Source organism: Theropithecus gelada, chromosome 11 (genome assembly GCF_003255815.1).
Source record: "Theropithecus gelada isolate Dixy chromosome 11, Tgel_1.0, whole genome shotgun sequence".
Lineage (NCBI taxonomy): Eukaryota > Metazoa > Chordata > Mammalia > Primates > Cercopithecidae > Theropithecus > Theropithecus gelada.
In genome coordinates, this window is record NC_037679.1 from 85,590,324 (window position 1) to 85,596,007 (window position 5,684).

Sequence of the window (5,684 nt, forward strand, 5' to 3'; positions counted from 1 at the left end):
AGTAATGCACTAGCTATTATCCATGGTTATTACCAATGATTGTCCTGTGATGTATACCACCAGTGTGCTTTTCTTCCGTTAATCAATACGAATTCCAACTATCTTTCTAGAAACTGCTCAAGATTTAATTCCAGGGAACAGAAGCCAGGAAAGAATTTTATGGTTAGAATTCTTAAGGAAGTGACTTTGATAAAATAAAAACTATGCAGCCAACACACACACACACAAACACACACACACACTTTTTAATATATATATATATTTTTATTTATTTTATATTTATTAATATATATATTTTATTTATACACACATTTTATTTACATATATATATATGTATATACCTGGTACCATATATGAGTTTCTGGGCCAATGTGGAGTTCACCTGCAGATATCTCTCTATTTTTTTTTTTTTGAGACAAGATCTTACTCAAATGCAATGTACGAAGCCTCTTCTTTATATTTTAGATAGATAGATAGATAGATAGACGATAGATAGATTATATATCCATATAATCTTTAAGCATTAATTTGGATTTGGTCAGGAAAAGAGAGTCTGTACAAGTTTTATAGGAATATAGAAGTTAGATCTTATACAAATATGGATTGAGTAAAGCAGAGGGAGATTTTTAAAGGCTTCAGTGGAGGATCCCAGATAAAGGTGTTGATTTTCAGATCTCCTCCTGCAGCACTAGAGAAGCAGGACCTCAGGAAGAAGCTCCATAAGCTGTCATGAGCACACGTGGAGGCTCCTGGAGAGGACAGTGGAGCCACCCCCCCAGCAGAATGGTGTCCAGGGGTCGATGGCTTCTGCTTTTTCTGCTTACCAAATCACTCCTGGGTTTCCCTTAAACCAAGCTCTGACCAGTAGGCTCAGAGGCAAATAGATTAGGGAAATGGGCCTCCCAGCCTTAGAAGAAGATGGTGGCACTGAGGTGTCAAGAGGAAATATAGCACCTTGATATATGCACCAAGGGAAGAGGAGGGGGAAATGTTCAAAATTACATTTCATTCATTCATCCATTCAAAAAATACTTAACCTGCTTCATAGCAGTCACTGTCTTGTACTGGATATAACAAGGTACAAACTAGGTGCAATCTTTGCGATTATTAGGTTTATCGTAGCAGTTCTTGCTGTTATGTCTCACTGCTCTCATTGCAAATGTTGATGGTGGCTTTTACGTCTGTGAAAATAAAAAAGCATGACCTTTTGATAGTTGTTTGCTCTACAGAAGCCTATTTTACTGTGTTTGCATGCAAACTGCAAACTTCTATCCGACCTTAAGCTAATGGGAGCTTGTAAAGAGGTGGAATCGAATGTAAAGTTTGAAAAGACAAGAAAAGAGAAAAGGAAAGGGAAGGGTTGGGGAGGGGAGGGAAAGAGAGGGAAAGGAAGGGAATGGAGGGGAGGGAAGGGGAAGAGAGGGGAGAGGAGAGGAGGAGAGGGAAAGGAAGAGAGGGGTGGGAAAGGAAGAGAGGGGAGGGGCGGAGAAGAGAGTGGAGGGGAGGGGAAGAGAGGGGAGGGGAGGAGAAGAGAGGGGAGGGAAAGGAAGAGAGGGGAGGGGAGGGGAGGGGAAGAGAGGGGAGGGGAGGGAGCAACAACAAACATTTGTCTTTATTTCCTGTTAGCTCCATTTCTGGCCTTTGGTCTCTTTCTCAGAAAGCAGGCTTCAGTGGCCTCAGTTTCCTCCCAGAATCTGGAGTGTCTCACCAAGGTGACAAGAAGTGCCAGGTAGTTAGCTCTCCTTCAGTGCTTATGAGTTAAAGGTGATAAAATCTGAAGACCGGTTATCACATTTGAATTTTTCTTTTTATTTCTGGAGTCGATTTTCACTGCCAACCAACAAGGTGACCCCCACAAAGCAACCATGTTGAGACAGTTCATTTGCTGCATTTTGATTATTTGCTAAGAGCAAATACCTTTTCTGTTTGGGTTTTGCTTTTAGAAAAAAAATATGGCATACGGTGGTGGCTTTCCCCCTCACTGAAAGAAAAAAGGTAGTAACTCTACTGGTGCACTCCTCTGAGTTGTGCTAACCAAGAAGAATGCTGAAAGAAAAGGGAAATGAACACCATTTTCAGGCAGCTTCTCCAAGTTTGTTTTGACAGTGTTATAGTTTTCCTTTAGCGACTGTTGCAGCAAATACCTGTATTTATGTTCAGATTAAACTGAGAGAGCAAAGACTGCTAGAGCCTGTAATTTCTGGGCTGCAAATGCAGGATAGCTGCAATGAATTTCAGATTCTTAAAGTTTTTTGCTGTAGTGAATTCATGACACAAAGCATTTGGAGGGAAACCTATTAGAGAAGAAACACATCCTAAACGAGAATTACTGAGGACGGCAGGCTCTTGTCATTTAGTGGATTAGTTATAGCACCGTACATGAGCCTGTAATATTTGTTCTCCTACTGTGGTGTGACTGGTAAAATGAAAAGGTATATCAGGGGAGTGCTTGACCGACGTTCTTATTTCTTCCATCTTCTTATATTGCTGGGAGGATTCTACCACTGCAGGGCTAGAAATTAATATCACACTCATTTGATATGAAGAGCAAAAGCAAGGTTATGAGTCAGAGACATTTTGGTCCCAGAACAATAACTCTATTGATTGAGTCAAATGTGTTTAACTCCAACAGCAAGACCTTCCATCTGCGTGAAATAATCTTGTCTGTTAATTGTAAACAGGAGCATCTTCGAAAGCTGAGCTAGAGGCAGAGCAACTGGTAAACCAGATGTCCCAAATTTCTAGGTTTATACATTGTAATTGTTCTAGACTTGTGTGTGGATATTGGTAAAATGATATGGTTAGATATCTCACAGATTTTGTGAGATATGTCCAAAGTTCCCAAGTTAATGTATTACTGAAGTTAGAATTTCACTTATTGCGAGATTGGAATGCCAGCCAGCTACTGAACCATATGTGTGCCTAGGGGCCATTTTGAGACAATTTGCTGAATATTAAAAGTACAACCGATAATGTTTCTCTCCACATCCACAATAGCGCTTAGAGGAAGCATCTGGGATTGAGCCATCTCACATCTGTCTAATCACATTCATTCAAATGTGATGGGCCCAACTGGCCTACGGTCATGGCTGCATATCACCATGGGAGGAAATTAAATCAGAATTTGGCTCAGGAGAGAGATGAAGAGAAAATGCACATAGATAATTGGCTCAGATAACATTCTGTTTCTAGAAGTCACAAAGAGTGGGAATTGGAATGTGTAAATTAAAGAAAAACAGGTAAGGGTTCACATGAAACCCAACCACACACCCTGTAGAGCCTGCTTCTTTTCCACCATTCGATGGGGCCATACTCGTTTTACTTCACATGTCAGACACTTCTCATTCTCTCTACTGTGCCTGCGAGCAGTTGGAGTTTGAGTTTTTCAGTCAGTAAGGTTTGCTGTTTATTCAAGAGCTGCTGCTAAAAAAAAATCAGGTCTAGTGAAGAATATAGAAAAGTGAAATTATGCATATGTTCCTGGGGAATATAATAGATGTTCTCACAGTCTTATAATGTAAAAAAAAAAAAAAAAAAAAAATGAAGGTAAGACTCCAGCTTCCCCTCTTCTGTCTTTCTGGCCTCATTTTAGGCTAATATTTTCTTTTGCAACCATGTAACAAATTATTACATATGGAAGCTGCAAAACTGAAGGTTCTGTAAAACTTTAAAGCCAGAGAACTTATGACTCCTTCATATAGGGAGAAAGATGGAAGAATATCAGGCTGTTTTTAATATTAGGCACCTGGTATTTTTCAGTCCTTAAGATCAAGTCCACAATGGAAGAAGAACATTCATTTGGTACAAGTTGATGATTGAGTAAGCCCAAGGAGTGATGTCAACACTAGGGTTCACCTGAGAACATGGACACGACTGATGAGGGTTTAGGAGATGCTCATATGAGGTCTTCGTATGTTCCCTGGATCCTAGCTCTGCCTTCCCACCAGAGAGGATGTAATTCAGCCGAGATGTCCCAGAGTCAGCTCTGCTCATATCTGCTCCGCACTGAAGCCAATCATCTGAGAAACCCAAGAGGTGTTTAATGCAGTTACGAAAGTGAGGGATGGAGACCATAAATTCCTTTTCATGTAGCAGAGTATATATGTGATACTCATTCTGTGGCATTTGGGGCATAAACAAGAGTAGATGAAGGAATGTGAAGGTACTCCAAACCTTGACTTTTATCTCTATAAAAATGGCGTAGGGACGGCACACACCTGATTGTTATGACTGTACTCTTTTCAGATTTACTACCTGCCTTTCTACTGGTTTTTCTGTGCCACAGGTCTTGACTCCTGCAGGCTAAATTTCTCAGCCCCTTCTGCTCACTGATATATGGGAAGGTTTGGCCAAAGGTGGGCAACTGGTGGGGAGAAGGATAAGGGAATTCAGGGGATGGCTGAGCCCATTCTCTACTTTAGACAGTGCTGCTGGCACTGGCTCTGTCTTCTCTGTTTCCATCTCCCATCAGACGGTTCTTCCCTCTATGGGCCTAGTGCTAGCTGGATACCTTCCAGTTGGATTCCCATTCTGGGGATGTTCCCTCCTGCAGGGATCTAAGTCCTTCCCAATGTCTTCAGCTCCTGGGCTCAGCTAGAGCCATCTTTTCCCATTGTCCCTGTGGTGCTAGGGCTTTCAGTGGTTATTAACGTCTGTGTTGTATCATCTTGCCTGAATTTCAGCTCTCTGTAACCAGTTCCCCAAACAAAATTCTCCCCATTTACCTACCTTCTGTGAGTCTGTTTGCCTGACATGACTGTATTAAGTATACCCGGTGTATTAGTGAGCTTCGGATGATATCACAATGTGCTGTAGACTGGGTGACATAAAAAACAAAGGAATGTATTTCTCATTGCTCTGGAGCTGGGAAGTCCAAGATAAAGGTGCTAGCTGGTTCTGTTCCTGCTGAGGGCTCGTTTCCTTGTTTGTAGATGGCCACCTTGTCACTGTCTTCACACATGGTGAAGAGAGACAGAGAGCAAGTTTTCTGCTCTTGCTTCTTATAAGGGCACTAATCTCCTCATCATGGCCCCAACCTCTTGACCTCATCCAAATCTAATGCCCTCCCAAAGGCCCCATCTCCAGATACCATCATGTTGCAGCATAGGATGGTCCACAAACACACGTGGGACTTAGCGCCATCGCTTGACTGAGCATGAGCTTGGGAACTCATGAGGGCTGTATTTCATCACCCCCTCCCCAGACAGTGGTCCCCAGACTCCAGTGATTTGGGTAATCCCACTGTAATTTTTTTTCACGCCACTCAAGAGTTTATTTGTAACTGTGAACTTCCTATCCTGTTGTTAATGTTTCATTCCTTAAGTGGACTCAATATTTTTTCTTAAAATTAATTTCCATTTCAATTTTTAGATGTTTTTGAAGTAGAACACAGACAAGTTGCACAGCTTACATTTTACAAGTTCCACATACCCAGAACAAGAAACAGAACACTGCCATGCACCCCCTCCCCGTCACCAATTCCCCTCCAAGAGTAACAGCTACACTGATTCTTTACTTTCAATCAAATAGAAGAATGAGGAAATGCTATGAAGGGGTTCCTCACCAAGAGGCTGCACAAATAACTACTAATCACATGATATGTTCTCAACCTTCACCAAGGAAATTCAATACGCTGTCTCTATACACTCACCACAATGACTAACATGAAAAGACAGATATGCAAA

At 41.5% G+C, this 5,684-nt stretch overlaps 1 long non-coding RNA gene across 1 annotated transcript; it reads left to right on the forward strand.

Annotated features, from left to right (window-relative positions):
• Nucleotides 1-2,900: 2,900 nt before the first annotated feature.
• Nucleotides 2,901-4,728, forward strand: LOC112635545. Its single transcript, XR_003121936.1, has 2 exons — nucleotides 2,901-3,239; nucleotides 3,760-4,728. It is a non-coding gene; the product is annotated as an uncharacterized LOC112635545 (long non-coding RNA).
• Nucleotides 4,729-5,684: the final 956 nt, after the last annotated feature.